The 16,912-nt window shown below is 41.5% G+C and overlaps 1 non-coding gene across 1 annotated transcript; it reads right to left on the reverse strand.

Moving 5' to 3' along the window:
• Window positions 1-15,033: 15,033 nt before the first annotated feature.
• On the reverse strand, window positions 15,034-15,138 carry LOC114086665 (U6 spliceosomal RNA). The gene has a single exon (XR_003581665.1). It is a non-coding gene; the product is annotated as a U6 spliceosomal RNA (small nuclear RNA).
• Window positions 15,139-16,912: the final 1,774 nt, after the last annotated feature.

Consider the following 16,912-nt stretch of genomic DNA (forward strand, 5'->3'; position numbering starts at 1 on the left):
CTGTACTTAGCTATTTACATGCATTATCTCTTATTCTTCACAATAGCTTCTGAGTGAGGTATTGTCAATAGCCTCATTTAGCAAAGAGATAACGGAAGTTTAAAGAGTTCAAGAATCTTCCCCAATTTTGTACAGCTAGTAAATGGTGGACACAGAGCTCTGATCCTAGGAAAGGGTTCAGAGAGAAACACGGAGTGCAAGGAACAATAGAGCATTGGCCAGGCTCAACCAAACTGCAGGTTGGAGAGTTGGAGCCAACACCCAAGGCCAGTAGTTGAGGGGAGATAAGAGGAGGTCAGGATGGGGTGAGCTGAAGGGGGCAAAGTGACTGGCACAGGAATTAGAGCAGTGTAGTAGATCTCACTTCTGTCCCAAAGTCAATTAAGCTTCCACTACTCTTTGGAAAGGACTCCGTCTTAATCTAACATAGGCTACAGAGAAAAACAAGTTTCTCCTTATCTCATTGTGAACTTTAAAATGATTATTTATTTCTCATGATTTTTATCAAGCTTCCCTTTGTCTTGGGGGCTCTCCCACCCACAAATATGGACCTGTGGAAGGATAAGGCCCTCCATTGCTCTACTCTTCCCTGCACCTAAGGAGCACAGTTCCTGAGGACCACAGAGTTTGTATGGATCGGAATTCTCCAATTAAACTTTGATCAACTGTTTCAACAAAAGTCAGTCAAGTGCCACACCCTTCTGCCAATCTAAAACGCCCTTGTTTTTTTTTTTCTGTGAAAATGTTCTTATAAAATAGTAATGCCTTACATCTATGGAGCATTTACATATGTGGCAAACTTGCATAGCACTTCAAGTGCATTGTCACATCTGGGTTTCACTTGTCCTCCCAGGAAGATACTATCATTCTAATTTTACATAAACTGAATGAAGAAATTTTTAAAGACATGACCAAAGCTGGTCACAGTCTCCAAAGCCCTTGTTCTTCACATCTTCTCCTTCCTGACCTCCCCCTTTGACCCCAGACAGGTGAGAGGCACGTGATAAAAACAACCATGTTTCTGCTCTACCTGTGCCTCTTTGTAAATAGAAACTTGGGCCTTACAAAGCTGGCTGTGCACCTTCTATGGAGAACACAGGCACATGTGGCAGCAAGGCTTATAATTGTGAGGTCACCCACATCGGCTCAACCCACAGAGTCTCCTCTCCCATTGTTTCTGGATGCTCCTTAGGAATGGAGGCATCGATCATTCTAGCATTTTCCAGTGAAATGATGAAAAGCATTGATATCAAATCCTTAGCCTTTGATTAAGACAGTCAACTCTAAGGAATTTCTTTGGAGTTAGTCAAGAACAGAAAGGCGACCACTCAGGGAACAGCCCACGGCAGGCGGAGTGTGGGGAGGGGGCTCAGGGACAGATCCATCATGGTGTGACTCTTGATTAGTGCCCGTTGCATCTTGCCTGGGCGCTTCCCACATCACTGGTATTCCTGGCTTACATTTTAGAGGATGTTAAGAGTATGGCAAGGAGGGGAGGACCCAAAAGGAAAGAATTTTCTCTAAAAATTATCTCCACCTCTGCTTTATTGTGAAAAGCATTACTAGCAACCCATACTGCTCAGGAGAGTGGCTACCACTGGGTATGAGTTGGGCTGGGCAGAAGCTGACAGAGGCACCTGGTGGCAGTTGTGTCCTGTCTCCTAATCTGGGTGCTCATTAAACAGGTATATTCCGGTATGCTTCAAAACTTCATCAAGCGGTGTACTTATGATATATACACTTTTCTGAATGTATATTGTGCTTAAATAAAAAAAAACAAGACATTGCAAATGAAGATGACCAATTAATAAATTAACCCTAATTTAATCTTTCTAGAGCACAAAACCAGGCAAGAAGTGTGCATCGAAACTTACTGGGATGCATGTCCAGGTTTCTGCTGATCTGCTAAAGACCTCAGCCATGACCACTGTGACATGGTTCCTGTTGGTGACCTCTCATGAGTGGATTTTCCTCTTTACGGCTTTGGACACCTCCAATGGAGAAAGAGGAACAGAGGAAGAGCACAGGTCAATTAACTCTGACTCCAGCCTCCTGCAGAGACCAGAGCTGTTCATTCCAACTCCTTTTCCACACTTCAGTTCCGATTTTAGTGACTGTCAGTCTAAGATGCCTGCCTGAGTTAATGAAGAAGACTGACTTCCCTCAGCAGTGGAATTTCTAAGAACAAGTCCTTACCATATATACACACCTTGTGACGCTTGGGGACCTCCTGAGTCAGAGCTAGGAAAATTCCAGGTACAGGGTATATCTACCCATTTATTTTGTTCTAGTTATAAGGAAGGATCCTAAAAATATTGTTCCCAAAGAAATAATATTTCTTTTATTCCTCAAATCTCAGGCCCATCAATTTCACCACCAATTTACATTAAACAAGATGCTCTGAGCTAGAAAGAAATGAGTTAATTTTCATTGAGACACAGGCAGTATCAATCAGTACAAAATCCCAGCCAAGAAAATGAGTGGTAGAGAAGGTAGAAATGGTGGGCAAATGGTACAAGATGGATAAGAGATTGGTAATTGCTGAAGTCAGATGGTAAGCTCTTGGGGATTTATTATACTGTTCTTCCCACTTATCTAATTTTGAAACTTGCCATAATTCTAAGGACTTTAGGAAGGCAACAAGACATTTAAGGTGAGTGCCAGATGACCAATATAAATGATGGGTCTAATCAACTCCAATTCACAAATGGAGACAAATGCTCAGGTTAAAGGGGGGAAAAAATCTTTTTCTATGGTTAAGGAGTTTTCTCATTACCAATAGGATTTGATATTAAAGAAAGAATCCTAGAAGTGAGATATTTTTCTCACGTCAAGATTCATTCATTTTTTTTAAAGCCTTTGGCACCTAGTACAGTAGATGATGATGGGCTTTGGATTTAAGCTGACCTGTGTTAGAATACTGTGTCAGGCATCTTTTAGTTACCATAATGAAATACCTGAGACAATTAACTTACAAAGAGAAAAGGGTTATTTTGGCTCAGTTTTTGGAAGTTCTAGAGTATAATTGATTGACTCTGTTGTTTTGAGTCTCTGGCCAGGCAGCACATCATGATAGGAGTATATGAGGAAGAAAAATTTATACCTCTGGCCTAGAAACAAAAAAGAAAGAAGATAGGACTGAGGTCCCATGATCAAGGGGGCACTATCCCAATTGCTGAGAGCCATAGCCAAGTAGGAATGACGCATGGCATTTTTGGTTGAAAGGTGACCCTGCTCAGGGAATAGGGTGGCTCCAGGTTTAGGGTGGATCCTGCTGGATTAGGGCGGCTCCAGGTTTAGGGTGGATCCTGCTGGGAATAGGGCGTATCCTGCTGCCTCAGGCGCCCACTCCTTGAGTTCCCATTGAGTTCTCGCGGGGTTCTGAGAGAATTGGTACCCAGAGCCCGGTGGAGGGAGTATATTTTTCCCAGAATGTGCATGTAGAGTGTCGGTGAGAGTTCGGGAATAGAGTTGCTGTTTGAATCTACAAGGCTTTTGTGGTGGCTCGGTTATTTTGTGCCCAGACAGACTGCGGCACCCAATGACTTAAGGAACTCCCACCAGACCCCACCTCCTAAAGATTCCAACATCTCCCAATAATGCCACCCAGGGTACCAAGCCTTCACTTAATACAGAAGCCTTAAAGAGCCAATCTATAGCAAATATGAACTCTGCTGTTCAGAGATTGTGTAATCTCAGATGCCATACTTAACTTTTTGAGACGTGCTTTCCTCAATTTCCAAAATGCAGAATTATGGGCCGCAGTGCCATAGAATATAGAAGGTGTTCACTTTTAAAAAATATTGCTTTTAGATCACCATCATCTTTGAAACAAAGCTTGTACTTAGGATACAAAGTGCATAAAATAATTAATTGCCGTCTATGACCCATGCAGACAGCTAAACTAGAGGTCGCCTGAGTGAAATTCCTAAGGCATCAGAATAAAACACAGACACACAATTTACCTTTAAATCAAGTCCCAGGAAGACTCCTCTGCCTTTGGCCTCAAGCTCCCCAAATGGGAGAGCAAGGAATACCACAAGAGGCTGGCGAGAGAGAACAAGCACATTTTGGAGTGGACTTTTACTGGGGGGACTCTAGATTCTTTAGAAATGTCCATCCAATGAAGGTCAAGGGGGGGCAGGGTTACAAGGACAGGTGAGGTAACTGTATCCCTCGGGCTGTGGGAAGGCACGCCCATGCACGAGGACACATTTGCTTTTCTCTACCCTATAGAAAGTATCTAGTTGTGACCAAATCTTGTTGATATTCATTCACAATATTGATTTATTTCTATTAGAACAAATGAAATCTCAGTTGCATGAGACAAGATAGTGCTTAGCTTCAAATCTAGCAAGTAAGAAGAGTAAAGGAATCCAATTTAGTTTGTTGCTAATTATTTATACATGACAGTAGAGTGCATTTTGACACATCATATATAAATGGAATATAACTAACTTCTCTTTCTTCTGGTTGTACATGATGTAGAATCACACCAATCATGTAATCATATAAGCACACATGGTAATAATGTCTGATTCATTCTACTATCATTCCTACTCCTATACCCCCTCCCCTCCCTTCACTTCCCTCAGCCTAATCAGAAGTATCTCTATTTTTCCCTAGCTCCCACCCTCTTATTGTGAATTAGTATCTGCATATCAGAGAAAGGATTCTGCCCTTGATTTGGAGGGGATTGGTTTATTTCACTTAGCATGATATTCTCCAGCTCCATCCATTTACTGGCAAATGCCATAATTCCTTTCTTCTTTAAGGGTGAGTAATATTCCATTGTGAATATATACCATATTTTCTTTATCCACTCATCTGTTAAAGGACATCTAGGCTGGTTCCATAGTTTAGCTATTGTGAATTGAACTGCTATAATTCAGTTCAATTCAGTTCAATGCTAATTTTAAGTCCTTTGAGTATAAAGTGAGGAGTGGGATAGCTGGATCAAATGGTGGTTCCGTTCCAAGTTTTCTGAGGAATCTCCATACTGCTTTCCTTAATGGTGCAATCAAGATTTTTAAGTTACCAACCAAAAATAAAAATGACCAAGTCTAAATATGAAGATGAGAACAACAGTCAAGATAACATCAACTAAAACCCTGACTAGCTTTCATCAATAAATTATCTTTTCTGCTTAAATCATTTTGAGTTTCCTATCACTTAGAGCTGACACAGAGCCCATGAGATAAACCTTTATGAGGACTACTTTGGCCTCCTACCAACTTCAAAAATAATCATATCTAATTAAGATATAAGGAAGGGCTGTATAGGGGGTGTGTATGCTAATGTTGGGAAAGGTCAGACTGTTGGGATAGAAAACATAGTGATTCCAAAGTACAAGTTTTGTGAAGTGACTTTTAGTTGGGTCTGGTTTGGGTTTTATATCCCTGCTCTCTTCTGTGAGCACTAACAATGGAGAATAGGCTATAAACTTCATAAATGCTTTAACAGCTGTCCACCTGTGCAATAGGAGACATTTGGTGGACAAGTCACCTGTCAGAGCAGTGTGTTGGGGCCAATTTTCCAAAGCAAGAAGAGACCTCCCTAAACAAGGGAGGATGGGCCAGGCAACTATGGGACCATCACTTCCCAGGTACAGGCAGGACCAAAGCAAGGCAGAACATTCCAGTCTGACATACCTGAATCTTTGTGGGGGGGCGGTGGTAATGGTGAGGGGCTGTTCTTACCTCAAGCAGGTGGTTTGTTCTCAGGTGGAAACTGTTCTCAGAAGTGTCTGCTTTGCTGGGTTTGGGCAGCTTTGCTGCATTACTTGAGTCCTAGATCATGTCAAAACATTGCCCAGGGCTGGGGATGTAGCTTAGAGGTACAGTGTGTGCTTAGCATGTGTAAAGCCCTGGGTTTAAACCTCAGCAACAACAACATCAACCCCTCCAAAAAAAACATTGCCCAGAGGGATATACCCACTGCTTATGAGTATCTCTGACATTATAACCTTGAGTAACTTGAAGAAACAGTAGAATGTTGGCCTCAACCCAATTCTCTTCATCTTATATTGGTTATTTTTCCCAACTAAAAATTGTAGCTTCCTGCTTCCCCAAGATCAGGTTCAGAGGGCACCTTCCACATCAATGTTGAAATATTTATTTCGGCTCCAGCAAAATGAGTCTGTTGTGTCTCCACAGAGTTGCTGTCGGACCCAAAACTTTCTCTGCAATGCTCCCACCCCACCCCCAGAACCCAGAAGAAAAGGGTCCCACAACTATCTACAAAGGGGAAATCAGCAAAGGTCACCTTTCTTCCCCCCACTCCCTTTTAGCTCTGAGCTAGGAACATGCTTAAAAGTGAAAGTGATGAGCCCATTCTGAATGGCCCTTGTTCTCTGAGATAAGTTCAAAGGTATCAGAAGTCGGTCCATGAAGCTGGAGGGAAAATGCTTTCTACTTAGCCGCCAAAAGAGTTTAAAGTCTGAGGGCTTCATAGAAATTCAAAGGTGAGAACCAAGAAGGAAGTTGAAGATCATTCCCTGATTGTTGGATGATATGGCTTTTTTTCCCCCTGCAGGCAAATCAGATTCACACAGCTGTGCCTTTAGAACAATTAAACGCACCTAGAAGATCACTCAGGGATGCCAAGAAAATGTCCCCAGGAGAGAAAGTGAACGTTCTGACATCATATGCACTGATTGGCTTTTTAAATTTTGAGGCATTTGCACGCAGATTTTATTCAGATAAAAGTGCAAATGTCTGGACCATATGCCTAAATGTTTTCTCTCTGTCGTGGGCCGAGGCAGCTGGCAAAACATGATCTAGGACTGATGAAACCACTCTGACAAATCACCCCAGTGGGGTCTGTGGAACAGGGTCTGAAAGATGTCTGAATTCCATAAAGGTACTAATTGCTCAAAGGATGAAATAATTCCTCTGAAACCTAACCCAGGACTCTAATAAGACACAGAATGATACTGAGAGAATCTCAAAAAGGAAACCTGCTTATTTTCTAACTCCTGCTGAGAAAGGAAAAGAAAAAAAAAAAAAAAAAAAAAACATGCCCACTAAGAATAGCGCAATGTGGAAGAATGTTCTGACAGGGACTTTTCAGACACCAATGAATCCTTCAAGAACTATACCCCAAACTCAACTGTAGCACCCGAGCAAGGAACAAAGAACAAACATCTATTATCAAAGCATTGTTATAAATGAGGCTGTTGATCTCTGTGCAAACCTCCAAGGTCTATCATTTCAATCCTTCTCACAGCTGTGGCACAGGTGTATCAGGAAGACAGGGAAGAGACAGTGTCTAAGGAGCATGAAGGAATATCGCATCCTCAAACTCAGTACCCCCTCTGAGGGAGAACTTGAACTCCACAACTGGGCCCTGGTCCACTTATTTGGCAAGTGCAATTAACTACTAACTGTCTGGTAAGAATTTATCAAACCTAAAATCCCATGTTACTAGGCAATGAAACCAAGTAAGAACTAAATGACATCTGAACCAGTCAGAACTTAAGGACTTTGGTCACAATTACTATTTGGGGGGAGCAGGGGGGAACTGGGGATTGAACTCAGGAACACTCAACCACTGAGTCACATCCCCAGCCCTGTTTTGTATTTTATTTAGAGACAGGGTCTCACTGAGTTGTTTAGCACCTCACTTTTGATGAAGCAGGCTTTGAACTCATGGTCATCCGGCCTCAGCCTCCAGAGCCGCTGGGATTTCAGGCATGTGCCACCATGCCCAGCACAATCACTATCTTATACTGCCACAGAGTCTCCACACTGAGGGATCTCAAAGACCCTGGGCTCACCGATGATCCTTTCTCATCCTTATTTTTATCTAAAGAACTTGAAGTTTGAAGACAAGTAAACAACTCAATGTCTGAAACCCCAAAATATTCAGAGTAGAATCCTCAGCTCTTGATTCCCATGGTCAATGATATTTGGGGGAAAAAAATGGACACACCAATTCAAATAAAGAATAACAGTTCCAGGCTAGGGACTCTATGCCCCAAATGAACGATTAATATATTACTGCTGTCGGCAAAGAATATGATCTAAACAAATAACAGCATAAAATACATCCCAAGGTTATTCAGTATGCACACAAAACACATTAGTCTCTGGCAATATTTCCAGGAATTAATTGAGTATAAAATATCATGCAGAAATGAGGGTACTCTTTTGGAAATGAAGGAGGATAATGGTTTTACAAAATACAGCAGTGAGCCCAGCGTCCCATTACCCTCCCTCGGTTCCCTTCTTCTCTGCCTCTTCCTTCCACAGAGACAGCAATGCCCGACGAGGGAGCCGACGCCAAGATTTCTAAACAGAGAGCGTGATTTACAGATGAATCACGGCTGTGTGGCCTCCAGCCCCGTCAGAACTCAGGAGGGAGTCACTCTCCGATGGTAATGGCCTCATTACTGATGTTATGGAGGCGGCAGCGTGTCTTCTCGGAAAGATAAAGCAGTATTACCCACACTTCAGAGGGCAAATTAAATTCCTTTGAGCTTATTTACCAACTTGAAGATGGTGCTGTTCTCTATGAGCAGAAGTTTCAAAGTGGGATTATGCTAATAACTCATTCTGTGGCTCATCGGTATAGCACCGATGGGATGACTGGTCACATGGCGTCTGCTTAGAGGATGCTGTTTCCTGTCTGCAGAATATACTGGCATTTCAATCTTCTGCTTGACTGGATCTTTTTACTGGGTGGTCTTTTGTCTCGTGTGTCTGTTTTGGAGAGAAGAGAATATTGTTAACACCTTTCCAGCTCCCTACTCTGGAAGTCTTGAAGCTTCTGGCTCAACTATTATTCACTGAGCACCTACTATGTGCCAGACTCTGTGCTTAGTCTATCTGTATACATTATTTCATTTGAAGACAATGGTCACCTCTTGAGGTTGATATCTTACCTCCCCATTGTAGAAACTGATAAACCCAGAAATTAATTTCTTGCCCAAGGACAAAGGATATAGCAAATGATTGAAAACTTAGAGGCTCCATATGCATCCTCTATCCCAGAGCCATTTCCCTAGTACTGTAGCTTGGTCCAACATATCAGAACCAGAAAGGAACAGCCACTGAGTCTGAGTTCTGTAGCCACATAAATAGTGGCTGCAATATTCTCATGGACATGAACTGAGGCTGTCATCATGTGCTAGCTTGTTAATAAAATTCTACAGCTCTTCCCAGTCACCCAGACCAAGGACAACAGGAGTGTTTCTTCCTCTGCCCACGAAAATCCTCAGCTGAGCCTCAGAGCATAACTCACAGACATTACTGTGGCCAAAAGACGTACCATCCGTGTACCTGCTGGTTCCATGCAGCAGATTTGACCAACAGCAGGTCAAAAAATATGACAAAAAATGTTTTTATATAGAACACATACACACTTTTTTCTTGTTTTTATTCCCTAAACAATAGGATATAGCAACTATTTACATAGCATTTACATTGCACTAGGTATAAGTAATCCAGGGATGATTTGAAGTATATGGGAGGATGCACATAGATTATATGCAAATACTACATTTTATAAAAGCAACTTGAGCATCTGAGAATTTTGGTATCTGCGGGGGATCCTGGAATCTCTCCCCAGAGTATAATGAGGGATGACTGTACTTAGAGCTTGCTAAAATAAGAAATATGAAAGTGGTATGTGAGTTACACTGTCACCAGTTCCCCAGTACCCAGTACCTACTTTCCTCATTGGCCTCTTAGACAAGAAATAATGATCAAAATAAATTCACTACATTTTAGACGGTTCCTGATATGGGATAGTTGTACTTAGAGAGAATATATCAAAAAATTCATACACATTTTTAGATTATTTATAAATATATGTACTGTGGTTAGTACAGAGAACTGCAATATGGGGAGAACCATACTGAAGAATACTGGTTCTCAATCTGAAGGCAAACTAATCTCGTAGCCATTTCTGTGCCACCTGTACTTCTCTTGTTTTAGCACATCAACATGCCCACCATGTTGGGAATAACTATGATGATAACAATGAATCTGAAATTTCATCAGATTGGAATCTGTTCAGCTTTTCTCCAAATCTATACTTTCCAATTTTGCTTGGCACATGGTCCACAAGGAATCACTGCTTCTTCAAGAATAGCAGTAGATACAGTCAAGATCAAGGATCACCAACTCATAGGAGCACTTCTCAAATTTCCCCACCCAAACCTCCCAAGGTCAGAGCACTCAGCTCATCTTTTGGAGGGTTAGCCCAAAGGCCTATAGCAAGTGAATGGCAGAAGTCATGTGCTTTATCTTGTGGAAATTTTTTATTCTTGCCTGTAAGAAGTTTGTATATTAACATACATTGGAGAAAAGATAGCCTCTTCAACTAGTGGTGCTGGGAGAACTGGAAACCCATATGCAGAAAATGAAAATAAACCCCTATCTCTCACCATGCACAAATTCAACTCAAGGTGGATCAAGGACTTATGAATTAGACCAGAAATCTTGCACCTAATAGAGGAAAAAGTAGGCCCAAATTTTCTTCACATTGGATTAGGCCGCGACTTCCATAACAAGATTTCTAAAGTTCAAGAAATAAAATCAGAATTAATAAACGGGATGAATTCAAATTAAAAAACTTGTTCTCAGCAAAAGAAACAATCATTGAGGTGAAGAGAGAGCCTACATTTTGGGAACTGTCTTTACCACATGCACATCAGATAGAGCACTAATCTCCAGGATATATAAAGAACTCAAAAAACTTAACACCCCAAAACAAACAACCCAATCAATAAATGGTCTAACAGACACTTCTCAGAAGAAGATATGTATTCGATCAATAAATATATGAAAAAATGGTCAACATCTCTAGCAATTAGAGGAATGCAAATCAAAACTACTCTAAGATTTCATCTCACTCCTTTCAGAATGGCAGTTATCAAGAATACATGCAACAATAAATGTTGGTAAGTATGTGGGGGAAAAGGCATACTCATTCATTGCTGATGGGACTGCAAATTGGTACAGCCAATCTGGAAAGCAGTATGGAGATTTCTTAGAAAATCTGGAATGAAATCACCATTTGATCCAGCTATCTCACTCCATGGTCTATACCCAAAGGACTTAAAATCAGCATACTATAGTAACACAGCCACATCAATGTTTATAGCAGCTGAATTCACAAAAGCTAAACTATGGAAGCAACCTAGATGCCCTTTAATAGATGAATGGGTGAATAAACTGTGATATATATATATACACAATTAAATATTACTCAGCAGTAAAAGAAAATAAAATCATGGCATTTGCAGGTAAATGGATAGAGTTGGAGAATATCATGCTAAGTGAAGTAAGCCAATCCCCCAAAAACAAAGGCCAAATGTTCTCTCTAATAAGTGGATGCTGATCCATCATGGGGGGGGACATGGGGAAAATGGAGGAACTTTCTTGGGGCAAAGGGGATGGCAGAGTGGGGAGTGGGTATGGGGGCAAAGAAAGATAGTGAAATGAGATGGACATCATTACCCTAGGTACATGTACGACTGCACATATGGTATGATGCTACATCGTGTACAATCAGAGAAATGTAAAGTTGTGCTCCAACTGTGTATAAAAGAAGTTCATATATTTCAATGTAAAAACAATCTCTAATATAACTTATTACTTAATGATGAAGTGTCAAGAAGATGTATTATCTGGCTCCAGTGTTTCAAGTGCCACTTTTCTTTCTTAGGGTGCAAATGTGAAATAAGGTTTGATGTTCTTGGTTCTTAAAAACCAGAGAAAGGATAGCAATGAGAATCAATAGGAGGGGGGAAAACTGTCTGACCCAATGCAGAGCAGAGTTTAATGTATTGTAAATTAATAAAAAGATCAAACTCCAGTCTGCCCTTCTATAAACAAGACTATGCAAGTATGGGTGCTCTGTGTCTCAGCTTTGTGGGTCTCACAGTCACCATAGCTCCTTCACAGAAAGGAGCACTTGTCACAGGGCTACCGAAAGTTCTCTCCCTGGCAGGGCTCCTGGTCTGCACACGGGAGGTGACTCATGGGGATGCTTCTTCACTGACCCAGCCTGGAAATCCCCAGGCCACCTTCCTAGTCTCCCTTTCTTTCCTCAGCAGTGAGCTGGAGAGGTGAGTATCCACTGTGGTTCTCAGCTGCCCTGACTGGACAGAACCAGTCTTCCTGCTGATTGGGGCCCTTATATGGAGTGGGCACCAGGGCCTGGAAGGAGTGGCCTGCCTGGTGAGTCCTGTTACACACAGTGTGGGCTGTTGTCAGTAGGCCTTATCTGGCCATCTGTGTATGCCTGTGAAGACGGTTGTCACGACACCAGGTGTGTAGGCAGTGACTTAGTTAGGTGGTGGCCACACAGGATTCCTGACAGGACAGATACTCATGTGGGAACTCAAAGAAATCTTGAAAGGTACCAGGAGAGATGTCAGAGCCTGAACAACCCCGGTGGGAGGTGGGGGAGCTGCAATAGAGAGGGAGCAGGCAATGCAGGGAGAGACAGGGAAGGTTCTGGAGATGGCATCACAGGTAATGCTGTCCCTAAAACTCCCTTGGAAAGGGCTACCTGTCTCTCTTCCTCATTGGACCTCCTGGGCCATCACAGTTGTCTCTGGAGATCAGCTTGGATCCCTTGCTATCTCCTGTTGCTTTCCCATTTACCATGGCCTCTGTGCCTGCCTCCCCCTCAGGCTCATGGCCCTGCTATCCCCTCTCTGCTTTTAAAACCTGCTCTATAAAAACTTCTCTGCTGGAATCCTTGTCCAAGGATTCCTGAAGCGCTTGCTGTGACTCTTGTGTCTATATAAGGATACAACAGAGATAAGGATGTGTACATAAGATGCTCTAGTGGCATAGCAGCAAGCCAGACCTGGAGAGGAGAAAAAAAGAACAGAGAGGGAAATCTTAAAAAATTAAGTTTTCTTGATGTACTCTTCTATGAATGTTAACCCTTGATAGATCCATTGTGTACTCCACAAAAATTACATTTGAGTCTATTTTTTAACCATTACTATATATGTATTTCCTATTACTGATAAAGTTTTCATACATACCATGTATTTATGATTAATGACTCTAATCCACTGGGGGGGGGGGGTATTAAGTTAAATAATTTCTGCAATATCCAAGTGTAAGTACAAGAGTTGAACCTCTGTTTGCTCCAGAATACTGGAAGTTTGCAAGATCTTCTGGTGTGAGAACAAAAATTTAAAAATAAATAAGGAAGAGAAAAAGAAAGGGGGAAAAGAAAAAAATGGGGTGGGGAAGAGGAGAAGAACTCAGGCACAGGGGAGAGAGAGACCTTTTCAGTGGAGTCAACTTGAGTACATTTAGAGCAAATAAACCTTACAACTTTGCACCCAACAGAATCTGAGGAGAGGGGAAGAGTGAGTTTGGTGGAGAGCACTGGGGTTTGAATCTTCTCTTTGAGCTGGGCAATGAAAGTGGCACTCAGGAAGGTCCTGATAGTTAAGATTTCCATGCCCAGGCTCACTTCCGGGTGCTTCCCATCTTCTAATTCACATAAGTCTCGCAGTAACCCTTTTGGGGTATAGTACCACACTCCCCATTTATAGACGAAGCATGAGTCCAGACAGAGCAAGTGGCTTGCCCAAGGTCACACGGTTAGTAATTTAGTAAGTAAGAACCTGGGGTTATACAAGGTGTTCTGACCTGAAGCCCTCCCTCCTGACCACTTCTCCAGGGTGGTAGGTAGTCTTGAGTGTGTGCTCACTGGTGTTCTCAGTCATCGTTTCCCAAATGCAAAGTTATATATGAAAAGAAAAAAGGAAAAAGAAAATCTGAATGGAAAGACATTTCAAGTAGGTTTTGGAAAAGCCATTTGAACAGGAGCTGAGTACGGCTGATCTGGATGCTTAGCAACGCTCCAGTACACAGGAGAAAGAGCTGGGGCCTCAGAGACAGGTTGTCCCAGGATCTTTCTTAGCTTTCCTTGGCACTTTAGAAGTTCTGTGCATTGGGTAAGTAGAGGAAGGGTTTCCCAGGAGTCTTATCATTTCATGCCCCCCTCTTACTTTAAAATGCTCATCTTGAGTTTCCAAGTACCCTGAAGTCTTTCTTAAAGACCCAAGCTGAGGCTGAAGACAATAAACTGCTCCATTATAATTCCCTAAAGGGTTGTTGACAAGAAATAAAGCACTGGAGTAGACCAACACAGGGAGCCATCCAGACATAGAGTACTCTGGGGTGTTCTTGGCCTTTCTGCACCATCCCACCCTACAGACCTTACTGGGAGAGAGTTCCTACCAGATGCCCTGAGCAAAGACACACACTTAGGCTTCTACGGTAGCCTAAGAGCACAGCATTTGGAATCTCAGCTGGTCTTTGGATGGCCTGAAGAGCTCCTGAGTACTTAGAATACTATTTAAGTGTACTACAGCAGTTCTTCAGAAATGAATTCCTCCCTGGGGATGGTTGGGGGAGGGAGAGACCATCATAAAGTTGTCTAAAACTGAATCAAACCTGGGAGAGTAGATGAAATCTCAGAAACCTCTTGCACATTATTCTAATTTTTTCTCTAGATGCTGCCTAACTGGACTGTGGGACCAAGCTGGACGGTGGGAATCACTACACACTTACCCAAGGGAGGAGAGGTGGGGCTTCTGACTTGAATTCCAAACCTGGGGTTTCAAAGTTTCTGCAAATGAAGATGGACATTGTTTCTGGTAAGTGTCTCTTATAAACCGCAGGGGAGGAAATAAAGTCTTGTTAGGCAATAGGTTCTCTGTTGTCCTTTGGTTTCCCCCCTTCCCATTGGGAGCACCCATCCAGGGAAGAATGCTCTGTTTCTGTTGGGTGTGTATGAAGAAGCCGTGCTGAATTGAAAAGTCAGTTCAGGGAGGAGCGGTTCTCAACTATGGTGTCAGGAAGGACTAACCTGTTTCTAAAGCTTGCAGGGAGTATGACAAATAAGTGGTTGCTCATAACAGAATGCCAAAGTGTCGGAATGGGTTCCTTACCAAAGACAAATTAGAGCCAACTCAATATTCTCATCATTTCAGAGTCATTTAAATATATATATATATATATATATATATATATATATATATATATATATATATATATGGAACACTTCACAAATTTGCATATCATCGTTGCACAGGGGCCATGCTAATCTTCTCAGACTCATTCTTAAACCCACGTATTCTGATGCTTTCTTCAATGGTAGAGAACAAGATAGAATTACAACCAGTGAAAGGAATTGCACACCCTCAATTTATAGCCACTGGGGCCACCCTACATCCATCAGGATGACTATTAAGTGACAGCCACCACCACAAAAACAAAAAGGATTGGTGAAGATATGGAAAAATACGAACATTTGTGTGATATTGGTGAGCACAAAAACTTCTGCAGCCACTATGGAAAACAGGATGGTGATTCCTCAAAAAATTGAAATTAATCCATATGATCCAGGAATTCCACTTCTGGATACATACCAAAAAGAACTGCAAGCAAAGTCTTGAAGAGATATTTGTACAATTGTATTCATAGTAGTGTTCTGTTCACAATAACCAAAAGGTGGAAGAAACCCAAATGTCCATCAATGGATGCATAGATCAATAAAATGTGCTACATACATATAATGGAATAATAGCCTTTAAAAGGAAGGAAATTATGAAACATACTACAACATGAATGAATCTTGAAGATATTATACTAAATGAAATATGCCAGGCCCCCCCAAAAAAAAAAAAAAAAAAAAAACTATTTTATGAGAGTAGTCAGGCAAAAATAGAGACAGAAAGTAGAGGGATGGTTGACCAGTTGGAGGCAACATGGAGTCATTTAATGGCTACAGAGTTTCAGTTTTGCAAGATGAAAAGAATTTTAAAGACTAGTTGCACAACACTATGAATGCATTAACACTTCTGAACTGTGTAATCAGAAACTATTAAGACAGGAAATTTTAATGTTGTGCATATTTTATCATAATTAAAAATTTAGGGCTGGGAATGTGGCTCAGGGTCAGAGGCTTGCCTCGCCTGCACAAGGCCCTGGGTTCCATCCCCAACACCACCAAAAAAAAAAAAAAAAAAAATTAAATTTTTTAAAAGATGCAATCAGATCATAGGACTATGAGAGTGTGTTACACATAAAGTATTACCCAGCACAGGGGCACAGGAAAAATACATTTTAGGTGACAGAGTGTGGAAAACCTTAGGGCATTGCTAAGACCACCTTCTATCTGATGTCCTTGTTTTGTTTTGTTTTAACTTTTTTTTAAGAGAGAGAGAGAGAAGAGAGGGAGAGAGAGAGAGAATTTTTTTAATATTTATTTTTCAGTTTTCGGTGGACACAACATCTTTATTTTATTTTATGTAGTGCTGAGGATCGAACCCAGTGCCCTGCACATGCCAGGCGAGCGCATTACTGCTTGAGCCACATCCACAGCCCTTAACTTTTTTTTTAATATTTATTTTTTTAGGTGTAGATGGACACAACACAATGCCTTTATTTTTATGTGGTGCTGAGGATGTCCTTGTTTTTTCTCATAGTCTGTGTACTTTTGTCAGCAGGGCCTATTATTTGCAGAATCTTGCTTGAATTGCCCTTCCTTTTCTTCCCTGGCTATATCCACTACCTCATAATGATCTGCTTAATTCATCTTCTTTTTCTCCTCCAGTCCTTTCATATGCCACTTCTATTCAAAGTATTAACAACAACAACAACAACAACAAAAAAAAAACCCACAAAACTGTTTTCCTTTGTCACTAACTTGCCCAATAAAATATAACCGTTTCTCTTTAGTTACTGTGTTGGATCGAACCTCGATATCCTTTACCAGAAAACTTTATTATCTCTTGCTGGGTTCATGAGCTTCATGGATCTAGCTGAATTCCTAATTTTTCTACCTAAGGGCCTTCTGGAGGCCCCATGGTCTGTCCTTATCGGTCATCAATCTGAGCCCTGCATGTTGAGGTGGAGGAGGGAGT

Source organism: Marmota flaviventris, chromosome 5, assembly GCF_047511675.1.
Source record: "Marmota flaviventris isolate mMarFla1 chromosome 5, mMarFla1.hap1, whole genome shotgun sequence".
Taxonomy (NCBI): Eukaryota; Metazoa; Chordata; class Mammalia; order Rodentia; family Sciuridae; genus Marmota; species Marmota flaviventris.